Genomic DNA, 14,037 nt, shown 5'->3' on the forward strand with positions numbered 1-14,037 from the left:
TTTGATATTGTACTATAATTACGTAAGATGCAACCCTTGGGGGAAATGGGATAAAGGGTAAATGGGACCTCTTTGTACTATCTTTGCAATTTCCTATGAATCTGTAACTTTTTTCAAAATAAAGTGTTTAAAAAAGTTTGAATCAATTGAGCAGTCTAAGCATTAAATGGTTAGAATTAAAAAAGAATATGGTAAAGATTTTTTTCACTTTTTTGTATAGGTTCAAGTAGAAAATCAGCCTAAAAGGTCACCTAAAACCATTGGTAAAAGCAAAGAATAGGTACATTACAAGCCCATGTGCTCAGATTATAATGTCTTATCAGATAGTCCTCGCCAGAAAAAAAAATCTGTTTCTTATTCTTATTTAAATGATTGTGTGTTTATAAGTTCCACCCCATCATCAAATGATTGACAATGTTTGTATACAAACTTGAGAAAGATCATCTGAGCATAAGGATCTTTATTTTGTGCTATTGTAGTTACATAAGAGATGGAATTTATATTAAATCTCTCATTGTAACTAACCGTAACTACAAGAACCACTTAACTTTATCTGTCAAAGAAAGGTTATTTTATTTTGGAAATAAATCCATAATCAAGGTTGAATCAAAACCTTGCACATTTACAAAAATATATCTGCACATACAAAATACCAGAGTAGACATTAATATTTATGTCACTTCCCTATCAGAACTATATTTACTCATATATTTGTTTCTTTGAATTGGGGTTCTGGAGCCATTATTGTCGCTACCATGTGGAGCAGGAGATAAGGGTGATCATTGGGGTCCACAATGATTTGCAGCGGCAGGAGACTGTGGCTAGAGATACCATTTGGCAGCCCGTGTTTACAAGGGAGACACATCTGCCTCTTATAACACCATGAGCCAGCCTTTTTGCTCTTCCAGCAGGGATAGCTCAGAAAGCTTTAAAATTCATGCTTTAAGATATATTCTATGCTTTTAAATCTTCTCCTGTAATTCTGAAAATGATGATCAAATTATCCTTGGATCCTGCTCTTAGTGATGTCCTGAAGGTTCCTGCATTGGGAGAAACAAAAACTTTTAGTTAAATACAAAATAAGATAGTTTAAAGCAAAATGAAAAATATTTTATCTAAAGAGAAACCAAAGTTTTGTGCTTTTTAAAAGTTATGAAAGCCCATGAAGAGATGACAAAAATGATACAAATCTACTTATAGAGGAGAAACCACAATTAAGAAAATTAATCCTCAGCCATGAAAATTAGATTTCCGTTCTCGTACCTATTAAGTAGTACCTTGCTATTTTCTATGGTATTATTTTGAGCTTAGCAACTCACAATGAAAGTACAGTTTGAGTTGATGATCCACAAACTTGTCCATTAAAGTCAGTGGTAAAAAGAAATGATGATGTTCTCTTGTGAAAGGGCAACAGACATCATCTTATTTGGGGCTCTAATCTGACTTTAAATCATGTGAAATTTATCTGTCATTCTCATTTTTCTGTTTTAATCATAGGAATTTGCCAAAGTACTAATTCCTTTGTATCTGTGTCCCCACCATTGTGCACACACACTAAATGGGCTCCAATTACTATGATAATATGTTTCAGAAAAGTAATCAGTATCTACAGGATTGAGCATAGCCTGGAAGCTTCTCAGCCCAAATGACAGTGGTCAAAAGACAGGAGCTGAAAGGCCTTGCACTGGGCTGACTTGAGAAAGAACATTGCCAAACAAATGAACTACGACACAGTTGAAAATTTGCAAAATCCTGGGAGCTGTGGAAAAATGTTTTACTTTCATGAGCTTTGAACCACTGAGATCATAAATAAGAACTTACATGTTCATTTTCTATCAATTTTCCTTTTACACTACACAGAATGTGGCGGCTTACTAAGTTACATATGGCAAAACTGTTGCTAACTAGTATCTGTAAGGGAGAAAGTAGGGCCTCAGCCAGTCCTTTCTTTTGCTTCAGTCTCAGAAATCCCAAGAACTTACATTTGGGGAGGGAAGTTAAGGTATTTAGAGAGATCGTAATTTGAACATGTGCTGTTTTCTTGGAATTAGGTCACAGTTGGGCTGAGAGGAAAGGACCCTTTGACTCCCATGTGTCTTCCCTGGCTCTTCTCCACCCCAAATACTAGTTTTGTGTGTCTTGAAAGACAGAATAAGAATTGCAAAAATGTGGGAATGAACTTCTTGAATTAATTAATTTATATATTTATTATTATTACTTTTTGAGGAAGATTAGCCCTGAGCTAACATCTGCCACCAATCCTCCTCTTTTTTTTTGCTGAGGAAGACTAGCCCTGAGTTAACATCCATGCCCATCTTCCTCTACTTTATTTGTGGGATCCCTGCCGCAGCATGGCTTGACAAGTGGTGCGTAGGTCCGTGCCCGGGATCCGAACTGGCAAACCCTGGGACCCCAAAGTGGAACGTGCAAACTTAACTGCTGCACCACCAGGCGGGCCTCAACTTCTTGAATTTAAATCATACAGAGCATTCTTCCACTTCATTTCATCCCCTCTTCTATGACAACACCCAAGTATTTTTGCAATAAGAGTATACTGAAATTTTCCTCGCTCATTTTTTTTTAGCGTTTTTTTCAGGCCCTTGCCACTACTTAAGCTTCAATTAACATTATTATGACAGATATTTCATATATGTTATTTCATTCACATTATAGGAATGACTGTAAATGCTATTAGAAAGTCTTGTTTATGCCTTCCCCAATCAATCACTGAGGGCTGAGTTTGCTCAGCAGTGTGCTAGCCACTGGGAATACGTGGATGAAAGAAGCAGATACTAAAGAATTTACAGGCTAGTGTTGGATAGAAAAATAAGCAACAATTTTCAATACAATGTGAAAAATGCTTTCTTCTTTGCTAACTAAGTTCTGGAATATAAATAGAAAAGTGCCTATAAAAGAGATCTTACCTAGGGCGCCTTTGTTAAAATGGGAAGACTTCTCCACAGGCTTTAGTGTAGAAATGAACAGCTTTTCAAATTCTCTGCTGAGGTGGCAGCTGTACTTTCTGGGTTGATTGACTCTGTTTTGAGCACGGCCCCATCCTTGGTGAGACCAGCACCCTGAATTTTGGAAGGTCTCTGCTTTCTCTCTGACTGCTTCATCCTAAAATGTGGAATAGTTCCTTTCCCTGAATTCCTCATGACAGAGAGAGCATTTATCATGATATTACTGAAGGCTTGCCCGTACTGGATTACAGCATAGAAAATAATTTACAATTATTACACAGTTGCAGCCCTGTACTACAGAGTTGTTACCAGGCTCTGTTCCTGTTTGAGTCCAGGCTGCTCCACCAGAGGGAGAACTCCCAGAGTCTCGCTCAGGGTCCAGGCCACATGTTCAAAGCGCTTAGAGAAAACGAAGGCTTTTCATACTTCTCAGCCTGTGGGGCATCTGTAGAGGCTCGTCCTCTTCCCCAGGATTCCCAGCTTTCCAGGGTGATTGACTGTGGGAATATCCATTGATGGAAAATTCCACTCCTGTCCATAAAACAATCACACAGCCAAACAATTCCACACAAGTGTGAAATGAGCATGTTTCCTGAATTTGGAATTGTATGATATTAGGTGACACCTTGTGGAGTCAAAGAACAGTCCAGTTCAGAATGGAGAACACCAAATTCATTGCATTTCCTTTTCAGCCTCTTCGCATCAAATTAAAAAAACAAAACTAAGCTAAACGTAGGGTCTAATCTCACCACGATTATTCTTATTTCCTGTGTGTAAAAATTAAACCAACACCATGATAATTCACCAAGTGGCACTTTGAAGGAGATCTTTAACAAAAAGTTAACAAAAAAACCATCCAAAAAAGGCCAGTGTCACACCAGTTTGTCACCCTAACTATCCTGGGTATAAAAGATAGAATATATACTTCATGACACTATAAGAAGAGTATAGATGGATAATTACATGTATAAGCAATTATTCGTGCATTCATACACTCAAGAAATACATATCGTGCAACTGTGCCTAGAATGGTTCTTGGTCTGGGAGATGGAGTGGCAAACCAAATGAAGTGCCTACTTCGTGGAACTTGCCTTCTAGTAGAGAAGACAGATGAGCAAGCAGGCAAACAAAATATATAACATATTACCTGGGATTAATGAGTGCCATAAAGAAAAATACAGCAGACAAAGAAAGGCTAACTTGTGCTTTAATTTAAGATATAGTGGTTAGAAGGATTTTCTGCAAGAGGTCCAAGGAAGAGCTAGTCTAAAGTTATGTATACATCTAGGGAAAGAGCAGGACAAGCTGAGGGACAGAAAGCATGTGGACCCTAAGATAACAATGTTCTCAATGTGTTCAAGGAACAGCAAGAAGTCAAGTTCAGCCAAACAGAGTGAATGACGATAGAGGGTAAGAAGTAAGGGATACAGTTAGCCAAGGGCTGAATCATGGAAGAACATGCAAGCCATGGAAAGGATTTTAATTTTATTCTGAATCATGTGGAGAGTTAGAATTAGGTACAGCTGGAAGTGATGAAAAATTTATTATTTAGAATTGTTTAAGAAAGAAGATTAATTCTCTGTCATATAAAGAAATCAAGATATAGGCATCCTGTTCAGCTTCAAAAGAATGTCAGGGACATGGCTCCTTCTATCTTGCTGTTCAATCATCCTCTGAACCTGGCTTTAACCTCAGGGGCTGAGAAGGCTGAATGAGCTCCAGCCATCAATTCTGCATTTTAATCATGAGAAAGTACAAAGGAGCAAAGAAAATGCTTCTATTTACAAAATTATATCCCAGAAGGTGTTCAAGACATTCATACTTATATTTCAACGAATACAACTTGGTTTTATGGCCACATCTGGCTCTGAGAGAAAATAGAAAATGTATTTTCCATTATAGGCATTTGTGAATATATTGGGGGGCTAAATTCTGAAAGAAAAATGGTAAATAGGTATTGGAAGAAAATGAGTAAGATCTGACATAAGAAGCCATTGGGTGATGTTGAGCAGAAGCATGGCATGATCTGATTTACATTATTTAGGGATCACTTGCAGCATGGAAGGTCACCTTACTAATGGTTTAATAGATTTGTAGTTGTAGGGTCTACTTTGGAACAAGTCAAATACCAGTTTTTTATGGTACTTCTCCAAATTTACCCTTCCTTGATTATTCACTTAATATTTGTTTCAAAAAAATACAAAGTCAATTGCCAGCATAGAAGCTTTTTTCTGTACTCCTTTTCCGATGAGGTACATGTCAAACCTCACTGACAAGAAATTCTACCTGTATATTACATATATAAACTCCTGCAAATGTGACAAAACAGATTAGCATATGTTTAGTGATAATAGCAACCTTTAAATAAATCATTGAAATCAATGTGATTCGGTGCACAGCATAATTTCAGGACAAAACATGTTGCATGTTGCCGTCATTCTCTTGCCAATCCAGGTGGATTAGACTTTGAAATATAATTTCCATTTAGTACAAATCTCTTCCCAGTGAGAAGCAAGACTAAAGTTCAAAGAAAGAAAGGAAGAAAGGAGGAAGGGAGGAGGGAGGGAGGGAGGAAGAGAAGAAGAAAAGGAAGGAAGAAAGGAAGGAAGGGAGGAAGGAAGGGAGGAAGGAAGTGGGGGAAAGAAAGAGAGAGAAAGAGAGAGCTAGAGAAAGAAAGAAAGAAAAAGTGGAAGTCATCGTTATGAAAGACCACAGTTGAAGCAGCAAGAAAATAATCTGGTAAAGTTACTTACAGTTTTGACTGACTTCCTGTGATTTTTCATATCACCTATCCCTACCAAATGTTTGTTTTAATAATGCATGAATTTTTTCACTAAGAAAAGAAAAAGTAATGCTTTGTTTCTGAGCAGATGTATCTTCCACCTTGGCTATGAAAAGGCAGTTTCTGTTGTGCATGCTTGAGGGTAAGGTAGAGGGAGAGAAAAACGCAAGAATAAAAAGAAGCCAGGAAACAGGTCATGAGTTTTTCATCAGCTAAAGAGCATTAAATTTGATTTCCAAAATGATCTGATGTGTTTGGTATCTTGATATCAAGGCCAGCTGTCTGTGCAGTGGTCTGATTTGAGGAGTATTAGGAAAATTCCACCAATTATAAATATTTCTTCCGCTCCCTCAGTGAAATCATTCATTTTTGGGAAAGCACCACTTAGAAAACCAGGGGCACATAAAGAGGAGGACACCAAAAGCCAGTCTCCTAAGGGGCAGTGTGGTGGATGTTGCAGCGCCTGCCATTACACAGACTAGGAAGAGTAATGTCCTAACACTTTTACACCACTTTTTAGTATGCTTTGGAACTTAGAATTATTTCAGGAAGTTCTTTAATAAACAAAATGTACCAAGTCAGCAACAAATCTATACTACCAAATTGACCTATGAGGGCCCGGTACATTTAGTTTAACCTTACCAGACCAATCCCCACAGTCTAAGAATGGTCAGGAACTGAACTGTAGTAGTTAGTTCAGTTCTTAAGAGTCTTCATGGATTGTGGGTGAATTAAATTTCTCAAAGGTTTACTTCGTTCTTATTCTACTGTAGGTGTTTGGATAGAACCCAAAGAACACCCTTGTTTATGCGTGCAAACGATGGTAGAGGTCAACTCCCACAGTTATCAATTAGAAAACATCAAAGTCTTCTTTTTATAAAAGCATGGCTTCGTTTTAAAATTTAGAATTGGCATCCAAGCTCTTGATTATGTCTCATGTAGCAGTTAATCAAGAATAGAAGATACTCATGCTGTGAAAAAAATTCATACCTTTAATACTTTAAAACTTCCTATATCTTTAAAATATCTTTTTGGACAAATAAGAAATATTGCAGGAATTAAAGCTTGATATCCAAAATGTTTATCAAGGAAAAGGTCACCATACGTTACCCAAATGCTAAGGGGGGAGTTCAACTTTAATGACTCATAGATGATTGATTTAGTTGAATTTATTCCTTCCATGGTAATTATCTTCTGAAAGAGAGAAAAATATTATCTTGCTTGTATGTTGCTTCTGGTTATCCCACTAAGTGTCACCAATCTCAAGTGGGAAAAGACTCCTGATTTGATTTCATTCCATATAATCATAGAACAAGTACTTAATTACAACTAAAGGGAAAGGTAGAAACTCAATGGAAAAATAGTATTTTCAACTAGGGAATAATTAATGGGGGGATTTTCAGAGAGCACAAGCAGAGGTGTAGAGATGAGAAATATGAGGGAAAATCAAGAAATGCTAAAAATTGTGCCACCAATTATTAAAATTGAGGCTGGAAGTGAGAGGCTGGAAGTTAAGTGTTGGTTGATGAATCTTTAAAGTCGATTGGAGCCATATTGTGAAAAACCTTGAGGTTTCTTAAATTACATACATTGACTCCAGATGGCCAAAGTAATGGTGGCCACCTAAATTAAAATCTCCCAACATGTTCTTCATAACTATAAAATTTAACAAGAACAACAAAGAAAATCACACAAATCAAGCCTTCAGTATAAGTAGAAAACAGATAACACTACAATTTCAACTTATCTGTAAGTAGAAAAACAAACACCACTTCTTAGTGAAGCTATTTCTTGAGTTCTCACCAAACCTTTGCAGAGGATAGACATCTTGCAAAACTGTCTGGAAGATAGGAGAAGGAAATGGAGGGCCTGCTACTGAAGGAAAATCACTACCAGGACAAAGAAAGTCTGTATTAAGTGCTGAAACATCAAAGGAGAGCCCTTGTATATCAGAGCACTGGTTACAGATATGGGACTTCAAAGTATGTGGTCTTGGAAAGTGATTGCTTTTGGGAAAAACAGGGTAAAAAGAAAGACAGAGTGGACTCTAGAAATAGCACAGTGAAAAGAAAAAGGAGCAAGTAGGGAGAAATTTTGAGAGCCAAAAGAAAGAAAATCACAGAATGCAAACAAAAACTGTCCCACAGGAAGCATCAATTAGAAACACTGCATTTTCCTACACTAACGAAGAGGGAAAGGAGTCACCGCTCAACTAAGCATATTCTAACCTACCCTAAACCAGTAACCTTGCTCATGAAATGCAAAGCAAAAGAAATTTTGATCTCCACAAATCTGGCATATGAAGACAACCAAAAATGAAAATAAAACTATTTTAGCTAATGAAAGCTTCCAACACACACACACACAGACACACACACACACACATACACACCACACTCACAGTAGAAGGAAACTATTCAATATTCTGAAATAAAATAAATATTCTCAAACATTTGGTGTTACAAAAAAAATGCCAATAACTTTGAATTAGAAATTAAAAAAATGGACAGAAATGTACAGAAACCACAAAAAATAAAAGGGTAGTTGATTGACCTCAGGAAAGAAATAGAAGAATCAAGAGAAAATCATATAATAAATGAACACTAAATTACAGGATCACAGGATGCTTGAGAAATAAAAGCAGGAAAACATCAAAGAGAATGAAAATTGAGATAAAGAAAGGAGTAAAATTGGTCAGAGAGGCAATGGGTGAGATTGACAAGCAAAGAAGATCCACATAAATAGAACTGAAGTTACTGAAGAAGAAAACACACTGGAATAACACTAATATTTATATTTATTAGGTAAGAACACTTCCCAGAAATAAAATAGACGTAGATCTACAGGGCATCTCGGTTACCTGTGAAAAATGACCCAGAATAATCAAGCCATAGACATATTTTAGTAAAACCATTAAACTTTAAATATAAGGAAAAATTTAATCAGGGTCTTCAGGCCTAAAAAACCAGAGAATAAATAAGTTTCATGACAATTAGACTGTCAGCAGTCTTCTCAAATGCAGTTATAAAGGAAGAAAACAATGAGCATCTTTTTCAGGATATTCAAGGGAGGAACATATGAAGAAAGGCTCTCTTACCTTCAAATGTTAAGGCTGTAGATGAAAAACTTAAAACGTTCAAGACACTAGGTATTCTTGAGCAATCTAAGAGAGGATGAGCTTTATCCAACCAAGGAAACTTCGGCAAAAGAACTGATGGTGAGCACTTAATGTTTTTAACTGATGATCTATGACTAAAACAAACCTGGTGAGGTGGGTTAAAGAATAATATACAAATATATTTTTTCATGGTAGAAATAACAGGTACAGATAAAAATGGGTAAAGAGAGTGGAAGAGAGGTAGGCAGAATAAACTCATTAATTGCAATATAGACAATAAGTATAGTCAAAGGATACCACTGCAAACTGACTAACTAGATAGTAAAATATTATATAAGAAAACTAGAACCAAGAGGCCCTTGAAAAAGTAAAAAGATAACCATTAGGACAAAAATACAAAATACAAATCTATTTATTTTTTAAAATAAACAAGTAAAGAAAGCACATCACATAAAGAAAACAAATGTAACAGACGTAGTAATTGTAACATAAGTATTTGGATAGAGACCAAACATATTGGTCTTTTCAATAATTGTGGGTGGGCTTAACTCATGTGTTGAAAGAAAATGATTCTCAGTGTAACTCAGAAAGCAAGACTCAACTGTGTGAAGCATACAGGAGCACAGCCAAACAAAGGGATTCAGAAAGGTTAAGAGCAAAGGGATGGACAAAGGTATAGCAGGCAAATGAAAACAATAAGAAAGCATACGTTGCAATTATGATGTCAGACAAGTAGAATTTAAGTCAACATGTATTAAGCATGGTGAAGAATGGCACATTTCATCTCAAAGCCACAATTCAAAATGAAAATATAATAGTTAGAGGGGCCGGGCTGGTTACACAGCGGTTAAGTACGCATGTTTCGCTTCCGTGGCCCGGGGTTCTTGCCGGTTCAGATCCCTGGTGTGGACCTATACACTGCTTGTCAAGCCATGCTATGGCAGGCATCCCACATATAAAGTAGAGGAAGATGGGCATGGATGTTAGCTCAGGGCCAGTCTTCCTCAGCAAAAAGAGGAGGATTGGCAACAGATGTTAGCTCAGGGCTGATCTTCCTCAAAAAAAGGGAAAGAAAATATAATAGTTATAAATATCTGTGCACCAAATAACTAACTTTATAAATCAGACACTGATTTATAGGCAATGTAAGAAGACAGTGATCGAAACATGCTTTTAAAAATAAGAAACTTTTATACACTTCTTTAAGATTAAAAGAACAAATAATAAGTAAGTATATAGAAGATCTGTAGAACAAAATCAATAAGGGAGACCTTACAGTTAGAGACTGATCTCTAAACTCTGATAAAAAAGAACACACTGATAACATTTTATAACAATGCAATAAAACTAGATTTACTTACAAGATATTCTATCAGGAACAAAACCTTCTATTAAATAACTCTTTGATTATTTTAAAATATGCTTTATTTTTATTTATTTATGGCCAGGCCAACAGATGAGGAGACAATTGCCATTGAAAAGATAATCTGTTACACTCACAGATCCCAAGAGGGAGGGTCGTGCTTCACTATGGGGGGCCACGCAGGGAAGCACACTGGTTTGCTTGCATTGCTTTCTTAGAAGCACTTGGTGGAGTCACTGCAGTTTCTACTTTTAGTGGAATTTATTCAGCCACTGTTGCTTGGTCCTCAGTCTTCACCCTTCTGCTGTCTGCTGTTCTATTACTAACTCTAGCGATCACTCTTTGTCAAGTGCACGAGCTGGAATGAGGAAAGCTATGTACTTTTTATACAAGAAGAATCCAGTGAAGACACTTTAGAGAGGTGGTTAATTGTGAGTTAAAAGAAACCAACTGAATGTTCATATCATATACTCTGACTTCTGAAGAATATAAACTACTCCATAATCAACAAGAAAAAAAAGGGAAAAAAAGCACAAGGGTGCTTTCCTGTGTAGGAGGAAGCATAGGTGGCAAATAGTGGCCCAGAGTTTGAGAACTTGATACAGGAGGTGGTTGGGAGTGTGGGCTCCGGACTGGGTGGTTTGCATATGAAAGGCACGCTGCAGGTGGTTTGTTTGCTTTCTCTAGGAATTAGCTAGCCTTCGGAGTGCCAGTCTCTCCAGAGTCAGCAAGACCCTAACATGTCAAAGCATAGAAAGTTCAGAATAAAAGGATATGATTTAGATCTTTGTGAAAGAGGAAATACAAACTAAAATGAAAAAAAATTTAAATAATCATAAAAAATACAACAGCCAGTGCAATACAGTAAGAAAAATAATATAAATGTTTACAGTAGAAAGGAAAAACTAAAATCATCCCTATTTGTAGATTATATTATTGTTTACGTAAAATATTGTAAAGATCTACAAAAAAGGAATTCCTAGAACAAGTAAACTCAGGTTACAGGATACGAGGCTAACAGATAAAAATTAATTCACATACTAAGAACAAAATTGGAATAAAAAATACAACATCATTTACAATTGCTCAAAAGAAAATGAAATTTTATATACAAATCTAAAAAAAGGGAACCATAGATGTATGGTTAAAATTATAAAATACTGCTGAAAGAAGTCAAAAAGACCTAAATAGTGAAGAGGCATACTATGTTCATTGATTGGAGTCTTAATATAGTAAAAATCAATTCTCCCCAAATTGATCTATAGGTGTAATGCAATTCCTACTAAAAGAAAAATCCCAGCAAAGTTTTTTGTAGACACAGATAAGCATATTTTAAAATTTATATGGAAAGGCACTGGACCTAGAATAGCCAAGAGAGTTAAAAAAAAGAACAACAAAGAATAAAGTGGGAAGAATGAAGTAACGAAGACTGTGTGGTACTGGTAGAGGAATAGACATATGTTTTTAAGAATTTACAAAGATGTGAAAGCAATTCAATGGAGAAAGGATAGGCTTTTCATCATGTGGTGCTGGAGCAATGGAGCATCCACAGGAGAAAAATAAAGCTCAATCTAAATCACACAGTTTACACAGAAATTAACCAAAGTAGATCACGAACTTAATTGTAAAATGTAACACTATACAATTTTAGGAAAAACATAGGAGAAAATCTTCAAGTCCTAGGGCTGGGTGTTCTTTGACTTGATACTGAAAGCAAGATCCGTTGAAGTAAAAATTGATAAAATGGACCTCATCAAAGTTATAAATCTTTACTCTATAAAAGAAGTTTACTTTAAAAACCTTGGCTCTATCCTGTGGAAAGGATAAAATGACAAGCTACAGACTAGGAGAAAATATTTGCCAACCACATATCTGAAAAAGGACTTGTATTTAGAATACATAAAATAAAACTCCCAAACCCAACTCTAAAAAAAGAAAAAATCCTATTAGAAAGTTGGCAAAAGACATGAACTGAAATTTCACTGAAGAAGATGTACAGATGGCAGATAAGTATGTGGAAGATGTTCAACATCATTTGCCGTTAGGAAATGCAAATTAAAACACACTGAGATAGCCCTAGACATGTATCAGTACAGCTAAAATAAAAAAAAAATTATAGCACCAAATACTAACAAGATCTAGAGAAACTGGACCACTCGTATATGGCTGGAGGGAATGTAAAATGGTACAATCACTCTGGACAAGAGTATGACAGTTTTTCTATAACTAAACTCATAATGACTGAATGTTGTTGTTAGTTCCAGTCAGTGGATGCTGACTTCTAGCAACCCTGCGTACAGCAGAGTGAAACCCTGCCCAGTCTTTTTGTGCCATCCTCCCACCTTTCGGCACTCTATCAGAAAATGCTCCACTGAAATTCATAGGGTTTTCATGGCCAATTTTTTTGAAAGTGGGTGCCCGCGTCCTCTTCATAGTCTGTCAGTCTGCAAACTCTACTGAAACTTGTCCACCATAAGTGACCTTGCTGGTATTGGAACTACCAGTGGCATAGCTTTCAGCATCACAGCAACACGCAGCTACCACAGTATGACAACTGACAGACAGGTGGTGAGGTTCCCTGACTGGGAAATGAACCCAAGGCTGCAGTGGGGAGAGCACTGAATCTCAACCGCTGCATCACCAAGACGGTCTGTAATGACTGCAAAATCCGGTAATTGAACTCTTGGACTGTAGCTAAGGGAAATGAAAACTGAAGTCCATACAAAATCCTGTACGTGAATTTCATGAGGAGCTTAATTCATAATAGCTAAAAACTGGAAACAATCTAGACGTCCTTCAAAAGGCAAATGGTTAAACAAAGGGTGGTATCTCCATGCCATGGAATACTACTTTGCAATAAAAATGAATGAGCTGTTGATACACACACAACCTGGATGGATCTCAAGGGACAAGGCTGAGTAAAAAAAGCCAATCGCAAAAGACTACGTACTGTATGATTCCATTTATAGAGCATTTTTGAAGTGATAAAATTATGGAGATGGGGAACAGATTTATCTGTTGCCAGGGGTAAGGGAGCAGGGCGAAAACTAGTTTGTTGTGGCTCTAAAAGGACAGCATGAGGGATCTTTGTAATGGAACTGTTCTGTATCTTGATTGTGGTGGTAGTCACACAAATCTATATATGTGATAAAATTGCACAGAATTAAATACATGTGCATAAATAAATACATGAAAAACTGGTGAAATCAGAATAAGGTTGATAGCTATACAAATTGTTACCCCTGGGGGAAGCTGAATGAAGGACATACTGGATCTCTGCATTATTTCTTAAAAGTGCATGTGAATCTACAACTATCTCAAAATAAAGTGTTAAAAAATCACTATGTCTCAAAATCTATGAAACGTATTTAAAGCAAAGCAGAGTGGAAAATGTGTAACCTTAAACACCTGTGTTAGTGAAAAGGAAAGAAGGAAAATTAATATAACTCCCAACTCAGAAACCTAGAGAAAGAACACCAAATAAAGCAGCACACACACGGAAATAATAAGTATAAAAATGGAAGTTAAATGAGGTAGGAAATTGACATTGTTATATGTAATTAATAATTCAAAATCCTGTTTTTTGAAAAAAATTAAAAGAAACCACTAACAGATTTAATTAGAAAAATGGAAGAAAACACCAATATTCACATAATCCATGACAAGGGATGAAATAAACATTAAAGGAAATAAATTTAAAACATATGAAACTGCTGACATTTCCTACAAATAAATATGAAAACCTAGATTAAGTGGATATTGTCTCTGGAAGATGTAGGAAGTTCTATAGAAGACATGGAGAAAGTTATCT

At 36.3% G+C, this 14,037-nt stretch overlaps 1 long non-coding RNA gene across 1 annotated transcript in view; it reads right to left on the minus strand.

Moving 5' to 3' along the window:
- Nucleotides 1-350: 350 nt before the first annotated feature.
- The window catches only part of LOC139077822 (uncharacterized), a 69,698-nt gene continuing 56,011 nt past the window's right edge, over nt 351-14,037 (minus strand). Inside the window, exons 4-6 of the long non-coding RNA XR_011530342.1 lie at nt 8,843-9,008; nt 2,925-3,460; nt 351-1,040 (exon numbers count right to left, since the gene is read on the minus strand). This is a non-coding gene — a long non-coding RNA (uncharacterized lncRNA). The remainder of the gene's footprint in view (nt 1,041-2,924; nt 3,461-8,842; nt 9,009-14,037) is intronic.

Source organism: Equus przewalskii, chromosome 20 (assembly GCF_037783145.1).
Source record: "Equus przewalskii isolate Varuska chromosome 20, EquPr2, whole genome shotgun sequence".
Classification (NCBI taxonomy): Eukaryota; Metazoa; Chordata; class Mammalia; order Perissodactyla; family Equidae; genus Equus; species Equus przewalskii.